The 15,284-nt window shown below is 48.0% G+C and overlaps 1 protein-coding gene across 2 annotated transcripts in view; it reads right to left on the bottom strand.

The window, feature by feature from the left end:
* LOC129380717 (uncharacterized) overlaps positions 1-15,284 on the bottom strand; it is a 148,601-nt gene that overhangs the window by 69,749 nt on the left and 63,568 nt on the right. The gene's annotated exons all lie outside the window — the stretch shown is intronic.

Genomic DNA, 15,284 nt, shown 5'->3' with positions numbered 1-15,284 from the left:
TCGACGAACGATCTATAAAAGCCGACGCGCTTGACCCGCTGATCAGAGTTTCGATGATCGCCGACGGTGTTCGCCGCTATCGTTGTGCTATAAGTGTAGCCTGCTTTTGTGGGCACAGGTTCACCCAATAAAAGTTAGTTTTATCTTTCACAGTATTGCTTCTGTGTTCTTAGCGTCACCACCACGTGCCAATATGCTTGTTTATTTATTTATTCAGAGGTGTGCAACATTTCTCTCCACACGAAAACCTGTTTCCATTATTTACTCTTCATTTTTAACCTCTGGTGGCCCAAATGCAGATTATACATTTGTTCATTCATTTTTGGGCATTTTAGGTTAGGAAAAGGCAATGAGAATAAAAATTCATATCATCGTATTCTGCTAAACATTAAATTCCTTCGTAGCTTGAGCTGGGCGGATCTGACGTCATATTTCCAAAGTTGCACATGCCAGTATACCATGAATGCTAACAGGATTGCTAGAACGGAGATTTTCCATGTTAGCAATCCATTCTTTTTTCTCCACATATTAAAGTTCTCTAAGTATCGGGATTCCTGCAGGTATCGTTGAACCAGAAATAGTTTGTCACGGTACCAGGCTCAGTTGGAATATTCATAAAGTTATGGAATTGTTATCATAGCATATATATATATGTATATATATATATATATATATATATATATATATATATAACACGGATATTGAACTGAAAAGAACACTGGTTTGGTTCAGGTTCAGCACGTGCTATTTTTGCTCTGGTTCAGAAATGGTATAGAGAAATGAAGAAGCACAATGACTCGGAAACCAGCGGACAGCTTTGAACCGGCTTGCGAAGAGGCTTGTCGCATTGCACTGTTTGCTGCTTCATACGCTGTAATGTGCTAGCTGCTACCAAATAGTGCGCGCTCAAATTTCACCAGAAAGAGGCAGAAATCGTTCCCCTGGCAAATCTGAAGGCACAGCGATTGCAGTTCTACGTGAATATCCATTATTTATGCGTATAGTTAGTCAGCAACAACTGCAATGCACATAAAGACGGTCGTCCTAGGCAATTGCGTTGCTGGAGCACTTGGCACGTGGAGCCGAGCCAAGATGCGACCATTCCTGCGGTCGCGCTTTCCTGCGTTCGTTTTTTACCGTCATTCACACTTCGTACCCGCGCGGCATTAGAAAATGCGCTTCTAAAACGTATAAGCCCAAGTACATCAATACACCTGGCAGTGAAGCATCCATAGCAGCCCATACGTTCAAAACATTGTGCTTCGTCCGCAGTTCATGGTGCTTGGCGCCATCTGTTTGAGGACGGAACACTTGCGGCGGAAGAAAAAAAATAATGTGACGCCATGTCCGCTAAAAAGAGAAGTGAGGTAACGTTATTTGCGAAGGCGCGAAATTTGTTTTGGTGGCCTGACATGAGAGCTGTGTATTAAGATGCCCCACCAATCGACTTGATGGGCGTTTCATGGTTGCAGGTCGGAAAGCGGCGCAGGAAAAAGCCAGCCGTACTGTAGACCGAAATCGTACGCCTGTTTAAAACATACTTTCTTTGGAGGCCCATGAAACTTTATGTGTAGAGTGCTGGTCCTGTCTGCGGACGCCAAGCCCCATGGCCAGCGTAGCTGCACAAAACAACCAAAGTAGACAACTGTCTTGCTCTCGTCATTGACTACTTTTACTGAACAGGTTAAGGAACGATGATGCTACCCCCATCACCAAATTCAGGCAAAGTCGACAACCAAAGAGCACAAGGTTTTAGGGGAGGAGGGAGGGGAGGAAGGCGTATTGTAGGAGGTGAACTTTACGAGCGCGCCTTTCTGCACACTCCAAGAACTGCATTGCATTGCAAGTGATAGCGATGTTGGGTGCTGAAAAAAATGTATTTATTCATATTAAAAAATAAAATGGACTATTTATTTATTTACTCGTCATGCATATATAAAATTGACCAAGAATTCTATTTTCATTGATTGAATCTATGTGTGTCTCGCTTTAATTAAAACACGCTCTTTCCTTTCCAAATATTTGTTCCCTCCAAACATAGTCGCGCTTCAATTGCTGCTCCCATAACCACCCTTGCTGATGTCAGTGACAATTTGTTCGGAACCGCTTTTCGCCCGAAGCTTCGCGACCTATTGGGATCCGCCTTGTATAAGCTGCGAGAAGGGTACGCGAAAAGGTGAACTCTCGAGGACCTGGGCAGTGACCACAGGATCCTGTGCGTGACCGTGGGAGAAGTTGAAAGCGAGGAGGATGTCTGCCGAAAGGCCAGTATCGTGGACTGGGACACATTTCAGAAAAATAGAGAACAAGACATGAAGGAGGGCCCAATCGATGACATTCGCAAATGGTGCAGAGAACTACAGGCGGACGTAGAGAAAGCTACCGATGAGATCGAATGCACGGACTGGCGAGAAGAACCCCCCAGAGAAGGAGGAGACAGATCCCGCGGAGCCGGGGACGACGGCACTCCCCAACCGTCCAGAGTGAACAGCCGGCTCGCACATCTCGTTGCGGCCAAGAAATCCATGCAACAGAGAGCGAGTAAGCAAAAACTCAACAGGAAGAGACGCAAGAAGATCGCCGAAATCAACTGGGAGATCGAGACGAGTTGCGCCCGCCTGTGCAAGCAAGAATGGCAGGAGCTGTGCGACTCGATGAACGGGAACATGAGCGCGGGACGCACCTGGAAGATTCTCAGGGACATGCTCGACCCGGCAAGCACCAGAACCGCGACCCGTACAGAGATGGCCAAGCTGCGACACAAGTGCAAGGACGACCCGGAGGTCTTCGCGGAAGAGCTCGTGCAGACGCCCCTCACTCGACCGAAAGGGCAGAGTCACCAAGAGTACCGCGGGGCTCCCAACGAGAAGCTGGACGTGAACTTTTCCGTGCAGGAATTTAGAACGGTCCTCCAGCTATTGAGGACCAAATCGGCGCCCGGCCCTGACAGGATCACACACAAAATCCTGAGGAACCTGAACGACGACGCCATCGAGAAGCTCTGCGAGTACATCAACGCGTGCTGGAAGGAGGGCCAAATTGAGCAAGAGTGCAAAACCGCGGACATTATACTCATACCAAAGCCGGGCAAACAGCTGGAGGACCGAAACATCAGGCCGGTCTCCCTCATGTCCTGCGTCGGGAAAGTGATGGAGCGTGCCTGCCTCAACAAGGTGACGACGCTCCTCGAGAACAAGGACGCCTTCGGCACCCACATCATCGGTTTCCGGAAGGAACTTTCTACGCAGGACGACATGCAGCAGATCAATGAACACGTCGTGAACGCTCGGAGCGCGCACGTGCGCCCGCTGCTCGGGCTAGACCTCAAGAGCGCCTTCAACACTGTGAAGCACATGGCCATATTGGACAAGATCACCCGACTCAATCTCGGGGCGAGAATCCACCGATATGTCAGCAGCTTCCTGAATGGGCGCGAGGCGACGGTCAAGATCGATGGGGCCTCGCCGCGAACGGTCCGAATGGGTGGTGCAGGCACGCCCCAGGGCTCCGTACTCTCCCCCATGATTTAATGAATGTGTGGTTTTTATTGGCACAAGGGCGAGGTATGACCAAAGAGCGCCACGCAAGTGTTAGTGATTTCGCAGTGGAGTGATGGGTTCTATGAAGTTTATGTGACGTGGCTGTAAAGGGGCCTAAAATATAGTCACTATAAAGTGCGTAAAATGTACGTGTAATAAGATTATAGCGCTGACAAATGGCGTGTACTATGAGCATTAGGGTGCATTGCAAAATAATGATACGATGTAAAAAAATGTATCAGTTTCTAAAATTCACTCGAGCACCATGGCCTCGTTAAAGCCCTTGAGACACAAGGGCCTGGAGGCATCTGCTATTTAAAACAACTATCACAGCGGCATCCTCTGGAAAGAGGATGCGCTACGAATTTATTGGGCTTATAACATGTAGCACAACCTCATTTAAAAAATTGACGACTACTTTGGTTTTGAAAAATGGTTCTTTACCAAGAAACATAGCTGGGTGAAGAGGTACGCAATAACGATATGTAAGAGGAAAATGTTCCTTTCAGATTCGGCTTTGCGACACTCCAAGAGGACGTGGAGGACGGTTAGCCTCTCACCACATCGACCACAGGTTGGCGGTTCATTTCCAGTAAGCAGAAAATTGTGAGTACCAAATGCGTGTCCTATTCTGAGGCGGCAGAATGTTCGCCGTGATTTTGTTGGGGAGGGCCAGAAACCTAACTGTGGCTTTATAGCGGGAAGTTTATTATTTATTTCTGCGTTTCACATGCGTTGCCAGTGCTGTCCCAGTGTCTTGCGCAAGAAAGGCTTCCGATCTGTGACAGGGACAGCAGCTGTAGGAAAAGTGTTTAGTGATGTGAATTATGTGGCCCCATTTTATCAGCCAGTACATTACCCTCGATACCTCTATGGCCAAGTACCCAGCATATTACTACATGTATATGTGACAGATAAATACTGCATAAGAGGAAGTAAAGTTCAATGAAAACAGGATTTTTATGCTTTCGTAATGAAATGAACGCTTTTGCGATACTTGGCGAGTCTGTGTGTACAATTGCTCTGTCGAGTTTTAATTTCTGTATATGTTTTACTGCAGTCAGTACTGCATAGGCTTCTGCAGTGAAGATACTTGTTTGCGGGTTTAGTAAGTCAGATTTAGAAAGAGAGCGACCAACAGCAGCATAAGATACAGCAGCATGTGATTTTGACGCGTCTGTGTAGAATTCGGAGCAGCGGTACCTCGATTGAAGTTCGCGGAAATGCATAGCGATTTCGAGGTCAGGTGCGTGCTTTGTGACCTCTACAAAGGATACGTCACACTTTTTCACCTGCCACTCCGAGGGCGGTAATATCTTAGCTGGACGCATTAGGCGATGTTCGAGAACTGGGACATCCATTTCCGTGCTAAGTTATCTTGCACGCAGTGAGAAAGGAAGTCTCATAGAGGGTTTATTATGAAAAATTGTTTCACACGTCCAGTCGTGAACAGTTTTGAAACACGGATGTTCTTTATTGGAGCGCACATTGAGAGAATTGAGAGAATAGGTGAAAGCTGATGTACGTTCTCTGAAAAGGTAGTGACCAGTCGTCTGACTCTGCATATAGGCTTTCGACCGGGCTTGTTCTAATTGCGCGAGTGGCCAGGCGGATACCCAGATGGTGAACGGGGTCTAACATCTTTAGCGCGCTCGGTGCAGCAGAGTGATATACTACGGCACCATAATCTAATCGGGATCTAACTGGGCTCCTATAAAGATTCAGTAAACACCGCCTGTCACTACCCAATGCTGTTTGGGATAGGACTAAGTAAATTCGTAGTTTTTAGACATTTTGCCCTAAGACATTTTATGTGTGAGATGAAAGTAAGCCTCGTGTCAAGTATAACCCCTAGGAATTTCTGTTCATTGTTCACAGGTATTTGTTGTTCGTCCAGTTCTATACAAGGATCTGTGACCAGGCCTTTCTTGCTTGTGAAGAGAACACAATAACTTTTGTGGGGGTTGATTTTAAATCCATTTTGGTCTGCCCACTTTGACACCTTTTTGAGGCCCTGCTGTACCTGTCTTTCACGCACTGTAAGGTTGCAGGATTTGAAACCTATTTGTATATCGTCTACGTAGACAGAATAAAACATGGCTGGTGGCAGTAAAGAACGAAGTGGGTTCATCTTGACAATAAAGAGAGTGCAGCTGAGCACTACTCCCTGGGGTACACCAGTTTCTTGTATAAAAGGTCGCCATAATACGTTGCCGATTTTCACGCGGAAGATGCGATTTGATGGATGGATGGATGCAAAACTTTAATAAGGTCCTGAGGTACGCGACTCAGCGCGCTGCGGGCCGCTCCCACGTTGGGACAGTCAGGCCTTGACAAATAGCTTTCAATTGTGTTCAGCATATTTCCACGGATGCCCATTCCCGACAAGTCTTGCAAGATCCCGTAACGCCATGCTGTGTCATACGCCTTCTCCCTGTCGAGGAATATTGACAGGAAAAACTGTTTATGAACAAATGCATCACGGATGTTTCCTTCAGTGCGCACAAGCTGATCGGTTGTCGATCATCCTTATCTGAAGCCACACTGATTGGGATCGAGCATATTGGTGAGTTCAAGGAACGGTATGAGTCTGCGATTAACCATTTTTTCGACAAGCTTACAGAGACAATTAGTAAGAGCTTTCGAACGGTAACTTGCTGCCAAGGAAGGGTCCTTACCCTGCTTAAGAACAGGGACCACAATCGCTTCTTTCCATGTGGACGGGAGGTATCCCACAGCCCGAATAGTGTTGAACAGTGTGAGTAGTGTAACTTGTGTGTCAGTATGTAAGTTTCTGATCATGTCATACATCACTATGTCAGGTCCCGGTGCAGTGCTTTTGCATGTGCTAAATGCAGCTCTCAACTCGGCAATACTAAAAGGCCGGTTATACAGTTCATTCTGTCTGGATTTCTGTATGATTGGCTTACGTTCTTCTATTTCTGTAAGTTTAAAAAAGGATTGGGAATAGTGGGTTGAGCTCGACACGCGCTCAAAGTGCTCCCCAAGTGAGTCTATCTGGTCTTTCAGTGTATCACCCTATGTATTTACCAAAGGGAGTGAATATGTTTGTCGCCCTCTTATCCTATTAACCTTGTTCCAGACTTTGGCCTCATCTGTATAGGAGAGAGGCCCAATAAAAACTTCTGCCAACTCTCTCTTCTGGCTTGCCGGCAAGTTCTCCTGCCTTGGGACTTTACTTTCTTAAAGTTAAGAAGATTATCCGCAGTGGGAGAGGCGCGTAGCAACCCCCACGCTTTGTTGTGTTTTTACGAGCGATTCCACAATCGTTCCACCACGGGACACGCCGTTTGCATGCCAAGAAATTTACTTCTGATATGCACTTAGATGCGATGCAGCATCTATTATGAAGGCTCCAAAATACTCAACAGCAGCATTAATTCCTGTCATCCGATGAGACATGTCATCCGATGAGACACTAGTGAGAGTTCGGAATTTCTCGCAGTCGGTTGTATCAATCTTCCACTTAGGAGCCTGTGGTAGATATTCATTTTCTTTAGGTGTTCTTAGCAGCATGGGAAAGTGGTCGCTTCCGCAATGATTGTTGGTAACCTCCCATTCAAGTTCAGGCAGTACAGATGGGGAAACAAGGCTAAGATCAATTGAAGAAAAGGTTCTCTTTGCAAGACAGCCATATGTGGATTCCTTCTTATTCAGCCGACACGCACCGGACGAAAAAAGGAACTGTTCAACGAGACGACCTCGCGCATCGATACGAGAGTCTCCCCACAAGCTGCTGTGTACGTCGAAATCGCCGAGAACAACACAAGATTCTGGCAATTGATGCATAAAGGACTGAAATTCATGTTTGTTTATATGGTAATGCGGGGGTATGTAAAACGAGCAAATGGTGATGAGTTTGTTTAGAACAACTCCAACCACCACTGCTACGAGGGACGTTTGTAGTTGCAAACGTTGACACGCTATGCTTTTATGAATAACAATGGCAACGCCGCCCGATGATCATCATCGCGATCATTGCGAAACGTAGCATACTGTAAGAGAAAGTTTGTGTGTTTCGATATTAAGTGTGTTTCCTGTAAACATAGCACTTTTGGATTATGTTTCTGGATAAGTTCTTACACATCATCAAGGTTTCTAAGAAGACCTCTGACATTCCATTGAATAATTTGTGTATCGATGTTTAAAGTAAATTGGTGCTGTGTGTACGGAAACCGAACTGATGCCTTAGACTACAGAGCTCTTTCGAGGCCCTGCAGCGGGGGTTTTGCCCTTTCTGAAGCGTTCGAGGGAGCCTGGCCGCTCCTTAGGCGCTTTGTGCGCCTTGAGGATAGGTGTAGTGTCCATTCCCTCTTGTGAGGCGCCGGACACGTGCTCTTGCGAGCGAGAAGTTATCAGAGAGAGTCCCGCCTTGGAGGGCAAGACCCCTGCGCCCACCAGCCTGGAGGTCGATTGGGATCCCTGAGGGATTTGGCTGCGCCGGCTGTTGCCAGCGCTGGAAGGGGCCGGGGAGATGGGGCAGCCTCGGCTGCACTCACCTTCGGGGTCGATGGTCCCTTCTGCTCGGTTGGCGGAGCAGCGCTAGCTGCAACCACCGCGGGAGTAGACAGCGTAACTGCCGGCTCACTGCTTGTGGGTCGGCCAGCCGGTGGAGCCGTTGTGTCGCTGCCCCCTGACGCGTCACTTCGGCAAAAGTTTTCTTGGGCAGGTATGAAACCCGCCTGCGTGCCTCCTTGAATGATATATTCTCTTTTGCTTTGGTCGTTACAATTTCTTGTTCATTTTTCCAGGATGGGCATGACCGCGAGTATGCGGCGTGCTCACCGTCGCAGTTGACACAGGGGAGAGTGTCTTCAGACGATTCAGCGGAGTGCTCATGAGCACTGCATGCTGCGCAAGTTTGGCGGCCGCGGCAGTTCGATGAGCTGCGGCCAAGTCGCTGGCATTTAAAACATCTCAGTGGGTTTGGGACATATGGTCTGACCCGGATCTTCAGATATCCTGTCTCAATACTCTCAGGGAGCACACTAGAACCAAAGGTAAGAATTACATGTTTTGTTTTAATCTCTTTGTCATCGCGCCTTAGCAGAATTCTCTTAACATTGATTACGTTTTGATCGATCCAGCCTTTTAATAGTTCAACGTCCGTAAGCTCCATGAGATCATCATCTGAAATACCCCACGGGTGGCGTTCATCGTGCGATGCGGGGTCACTGTTACTGGGACATCTCCAAATGATACAAGGTTAGGCACTTTCTCGTGTTGCTTCTTGTCGCGGAGTTCCAAAAGGGGATCACCGCTTGCCTTCTTTGATGCTTTATAGCCTTGTCCAAGTGCCTGAATAAGGGATTTCGAAACAACAAAAGGTGAGATTGTTCGTGCTTGTTTTTCTTGTTTTTCAGAATGGACGAGACGAAATCGCGGGATAGTTTCTTTTTCGCGTCCAATAAATTCAAAAATTTCTTCGGTGCGCCCCCTCTTCAGGGAGTGATCAAGTAGTGTAGGGAAGAAACTAGCCATTTGTGAGAGTATTTTTCGGCAGTAGCGCCAGCCACCCACCATGAAGCCCAACGGGGACGCTGCAGGGCCTGTAAAAACGGCCTACGAACGCCAGCTGTACGCTACCCCTATAACCAAATATGATATAACCTAGCTTGGCTACTCACACAAGGTTAAACCTAGCCGCCGTGGAGAAAGGAAGTAAATAGAAGAGAGAAGAAGACAGGAAAGGTCAAAAAGTGAGATATAAAGACAAAGATTCGCGGAGGGAGAGACAGGAAAAGGCGACTGCCGATGTCCTGCAGGTGGGTCAGTCTGGAGGAGCCGTCTATGTGAAGCCGAGGCCGAAGAGGTGTGTTGCCTCCGCAGGGGGGCCTTAACGGTCCAAACACCCAGTATCGGCTCAACCTCCAGGATCCCACTTTCTCCAGACACGGCTAAGCCGCGCACGGGTACACGCGGGAGGGTCCGACCCCCGTGTACTCGGGTACGTGGTGTCGCAACACACCAAACGCCTGCTGACGCAGACGCCCCTGCGGGGTCCTCCATGACTTTCAACCTCGTCATGATAGGCCTGCCGGAGCGTGTCGACGCGATAGAGGTCATCACTCAGACGATCTACGCAGATGACGTGGCGGTGTGGACCACAGAGAACACGAGTGTCGGTGAAACTCAAGACCGGCTGCAGCGGGCCGTCCAGGAGTTGGAGCGGCATCTCGAAGACACGGGACTCGGCTGCTGAACCAACAAGTAGGAGATCCTGCTCCACAGACCGCACAAGAAAGGCCCCTCCCGCAGGGCGTTCTAGACACTCGTCGTTTGAGCGTCATGACGAGGGAGGAGACCCGAATACCGACGGCGTCCAAGATGCGAGTGCTCGGTCTGTGGCTGGAAGAGAACAATGCCAACCGCCAGCTGGCTGCCCGACTGCAGAAGAAAGTGGCCGCCTCCACACACCACGTGCGGTGGGTCGCGAGCAAAAGGTAAGGAATGAAGGGAGACAACGTTACGAGGCTAATACAGACGTACGTGCTGAGCCACATAGCATACATCGCCGTGTACGCCGACTAGAACAGGAGCGAAACCGACAAGCTGAACGTGGTGATTCGGAATGCGTTGAAGACCGCTCTTGGAGTACCCCAGTACACGCCAACCCACATTCTCCTCGAGCTGGGCGTACACAACACTCTCGAGGAGATCGCTGAGGCACAGAGAATCGCGCAGCTTGAGAAGCTGTCGAGCACCAGAACGGGAAAACGAATCCCAGACCTTCTCGGCATTCGATATCGCGAGGTGTGGGGACTGAAGGAAACATTGCTACCGGAGGTCTGGGACGCCATACAGACGGAAAACATGGCGAAGAACATGCACCCGGTGGATGATGTGCAAAGACGTAAACGCACGGAGGTAGTAATCCTCGCGGAGCACGGCAGATGAGAAGGCGTCCTCTTCGGGGAAACCCACCAGCGGCGTTGGCTTGCCTGTGCTCCTTCGAGCTTTCTGCTGCTCGTCTTGAAAAGCTGGTAAAGAAGCGGCGAGTAGAATGCCAACTATTTCGTCTTCTTCGTCGGAGCTGATTATTCTTGACAAGTGGTTAGCAACCGAGAGCGGCTGGCCAGACGACGGTGGCGCGGTGACGACGCTCGCATGCGTGCGTTGAGGACGAACGACCGTTGCAAAAAGATGGTGACACGTTTGCCACGAAAACGCTAGATGCTCCGCCTTCCCTGCTGCGCGGGCCGCGAGGCAAGCCGTCCGGTCTGAACAGGCGCGCGCGCCCACCGCCTCGCCGCGTTGAAAATCGGCTTGGCCGCTTAGACGCTCCGCTTCTGCCGTGAATGTGCCTTTAGGCTTCTGTTATCTGTCATTGCGCAACATGTTTATATGCCTTGTTTCACGCATTATACACAGTGACTTTTCCTTAAATACTTAGGTTTATTGTAGACTTTTACGTATATTGAAATACCTTGTTGCGAGGTATTCTGCCTACATGCAGTGAACCTTGTTTCCAGTGACGCTTTTTGCCTTCATCAAGCTATACCTTCGCATTTGTATACTTCATTGTATCTTCGCATTTCTAACGTACGAGGGCGAGCCAACCGAATGCGGGCCAACCCATCCCGCGCAATAATGGTTGGGTTCATTATCTGCGAGGCATGCGCGTAGCACAGAGGGATCTCTCATTTACCAATGTGGCACACTGGAGTGAGGAAAAATGTTCTTTAATGCGCTTATACAGTGCGTTGAACATGGTTCTCTGATATAATGGAAGATAATGGACGCTCTAAAACTTCAACAGCCTTGTGTCGTGTGGTTTTTGGCAGCTGAATGTGTTTCCCAAAAAGAAATTAGTCGCCGTATGGCTGCCGTGTGCGTTGAACATTGTATTTCATTGGCTACATTGAAGCATTGGAGTAAACGGTCCAAAGAAGGACGTGAAAGTTGCAAATACAATCCAAGACCGGGCCAAAGCCACCATGCAATAACATCCAACACAATTGCAAAAGTCCACGAACTGATAAGACAAGAACGGAGGATAAGCATCGATGAACTGGTTGAGCGTGAGAACATCAGCCACTGTTGGTTCACACTATAAGTCATTAAAAATATAAATTATGGGGTTTACCGTGCCAAAGCCACTCTCTCATTATGAGGCACGCTGTAGTGTAGGGCTACGAAAATTTGGACCACCTGGATTTCTTTAACGTGCACCTAAATCTAAGTACACGGGTGTTTTGCCCCCATCGAAATGCGGCCGCCGCGGACGGGATTCGATCCTGCGACCTCGTGCTCAGCAGCCCAACACCATAGCTACTGAGCAACCACGGCGGTCACCATAAGTTATGAACATCTCGATTATCGGCTCTTGTGTGTGCAATGGATGCTGAAGATATTGAACCAAGGCCAGAAGACGAACAGCTTCGGAGCTGCCTTGGATCATCTGATCTAATATCACAGTGAATTTAACGACTTGTCTGAAATTGTGACCGGGGACGAATTATGATGCCATTTCTACGTTCCTGAAACATGACGGCAAAGCTTACAGTGTAAACATTGGAATTCAGCATTCCAGATAGAGCAAAGGCCGTCATTTCCGCCGGAAATGTGGTGGCTTTTTTTTCGATCGTCAGAGGCCATTACTGATCAAATTTAGCAGACCTGGAGACACCAAAAATCCTATCCGATATTCAGAAATGCCGGATCGGCTAAGTATCGCAATCAAAAACAAACGATTTGAGAAATTTGGCGAATGGGGTAATCTTGGTCCACGATAATGCCCGTCACCACTTCGCTGATGTGGTTAACGCAAAACTGGCAAAGTTAAATTGGGAAACGCTGAAACATCCGCTATACCGCGCAGACCTGTCACCATGCGACTTCGGCATTTTCGGGCAATTGAAGAAACAGTTCAAGGGACCCAGATTTGTGTAGGACGATGACATGAAAGAGTCAGTTAGAGATTTTCTGAAGCAGCAACCCAAGAATTTCCATGAGACGGGAATCACGCGACTCATTGGTCAGTGGGACAAATGTCTCAATGGTCATGCAGACTACTTTTAAATAAAGTACGCCGTTTGTCATGTATTCATAATGGCTAACCTTCATTTGTCTCGACCTCGTATATTTTGCAGAACTGCTTTTTATATGTGCTCTCAGTTGCGACTACTATTTCGGAGCAACTACTCACAATACGCAACCGGTGAGAGCCGCTCCTGTGCAATACATTGCAACAAAGAACAGCGCCATTAATATTTTCCTCTGGCCGTTGCATTTGTACAAAAATATAAACAAGGTTCTTGAATGACAAAGTTTCATTAAAATAGTTGTCCTCAACTTGTTCATTTCACAGCCTTTACATGTTCCATATAAGCCACATACACTGCTTTGCTGGTTTCAAACTGATAAAATGCTAAAGTTCGTGTGATGTTTTCTTTACTTACTAAATAGACAAAGAAGATGGAAGCATTGGTATAAGTCGTTTCAGGTACAATTTTGGGGACATATGAGTATATTCTTTCTATAAAAAGTACATATTTTCCTTGTCTTCACAGTGCGTAGCGTTCAAATTCGTTTGCAGCATATTTGGCGATAGCAATGCAGTTATTATTCATGTATTTGATCCCTCGAAAAATTCCATAATAAGGAGGTCGAGCTTCAACGTGAGCCCCCCACCCCTAAGGCAATTTCTACCCCTACCTCCCATCCCCAAAGTAGGGTAGCAAACCAGAGACTGATATCTGGTTAACCTGCTTGCCTTTCCTCTTCATGTCTCTCTTTCTAGCTAAGCATCTGGCCCATGCGAACGCATGCGGTGAAGCATACGGCGGCGTAAACAGCATCGCTGTAAAAAGCGGCGAAATCGAAGAGAGTGCAAAGAGGAAAGCGCAAGAGCAGAGTGCCCAACGCACCGATTTGGGCAGTCGCCCAACGCAGTCGATTTGGTTTTAGCGAAGTTTTACACTCTCTTTGACCAGCTTTATCATTTCCATTCTCGCTGGATTAGGCTGCGCCTCTTGCCGACCAATTCTTGGTGGACTACCGAGGTCACCGTCGAACGCAAACGCATCCGTGCTCCCCGTTGGCGCTTTCAACGCACCACTGACCCTCTCCTTCGACAGACGTTTAAGGCTTAATATTGCGATGCCCATGCCAACTATAAAATGCACATTGACCAGGCCCAATCTGCTGCCTCCCAATCTATCTGCTCCGATCTCTCGAAACGTAATCTTTTCGGCCTTCCTTTCCGCATCTGCTTTGATAAACTCTCTCACACCAATTAACTCCCCACCCTCCTTTTACCCGATGGTCGTTCAACATGCAGCGTGCTTGATTCTGCCCGCTTTATCTTTGCTGCTCACGTTTCTAGAGACTCCCCTCAACGGATGATGCGACCACGTCCGCTTTCGTACTATAACCGACACGTCTTACTCTACGAGGACTATGGACCTCCCTTTCTCCATCGGCGAGATTGAACATGCCCTCAATTCAGGCAACACCAACGCTGCCCCAGGCCTTGACGGACTGGCTCTTGCCATGCTCAAAACGCTATTTTCCTATCACCCGTCTTTTTGTCCTTTTTCCTCTTCATTTTTACCAATGTCCCAATCTATCTTACTTCCCTCCTGATTGGCGTAAAGGACGTGTCATCTTTATTGCGAAACCGAAACGCCCTCCTGACTCTCCTTCATCCTACCGTCCTATTGTTATGAATTCTTTATTTAGCAAAATTCTGAAACGCCTTCTCAATTCCCGGCTCTACTTTTTCTTCACTCCAATAACCTACTTCATCCCCGTAAATTCGATTTTATGCATTGGAAGAGTGCGTCCACCGCTTTGTACTGCCTTCGAAAAACTTTAAACACCTACAAAGACCTAAAACTGCACGCCATTCGCATCTGCCTAGATTTCAAAGGCGCTTTCGACATTGTTTTGCACCTGGTCGTTCTCCACTTTTTACGCTCCCCCAATTGTCCGTGTAACCTGTAATTTATCCTAAAATCCTTCTTAGAGCACCGCGTGGTCACTTTCCAATCGCAGGCTGGTGCGGTGTCTGCCACGGCTACTTTGGGCAGCCCTCAAGGAACACCCCTTAGTCCGGTACTGCGTAATATTGTTATTTACGTATTACTTCACCTCCCCTTTCCCCCGGACGGGTTTGCGCAAGCGTACGCCGATGACACTGTTGTCGCGCTCTTTGCAGCCAATCGTCGCGCCTTAGAATCGAAGGCCTGTCTCACTCTCAATGTTATTTCGACCTGGGCACAGCGCACTAAACTCACAATCAGTACCGATAAATCCTCTTTCCCCTACTTCCCCAATATCCACTCCTCTTCCTCTTCACGCACCCGTCTTCCCATTATTCTCCTTAACGGTTTCACCCTCAAATCTCGGTCGAGTATAAAAATTGTTGGCCTCATCTTGGACACACATCTTACCCTTAACGCGCATTTAACGTATCTCCGTGCTAAAGCAGACCTTCTCTCTTCCATTCTTCTGCTGTTCCTTCGAAAGCACTCTTTGATGCCTCCCTCCGCTCTCCGTCTCCTCCATAATCAGGTTCTGCTTCCTTCCATAACACATGCTTCCCCTGTCTGGTGGCCCACTTTTCCTACGTCACAGTTTACACACCAAATTACCTCTATCGAACGTACCCTTGTTCTTACAATCACCGGTGCTTTTCTTACGACGCGTACCTCGTCTCTTCAGGTTTTGACTAATGAACTACCGCTCCGCATTGAACTCGACTGCTTAAATGCTAAGTTT

Source organism: Dermacentor andersoni, chromosome 10 (genome assembly GCF_023375885.2).
Source record: "Dermacentor andersoni chromosome 10, qqDerAnde1_hic_scaffold, whole genome shotgun sequence".
Classification (NCBI taxonomy): Eukaryota; Metazoa; Arthropoda; class Arachnida; order Ixodida; family Ixodidae; genus Dermacentor; species Dermacentor andersoni.
The sequence above is the reverse complement of the archived record's forward strand: the minus strand, read 5'-3'. Positions and strand labels throughout refer to the sequence as shown.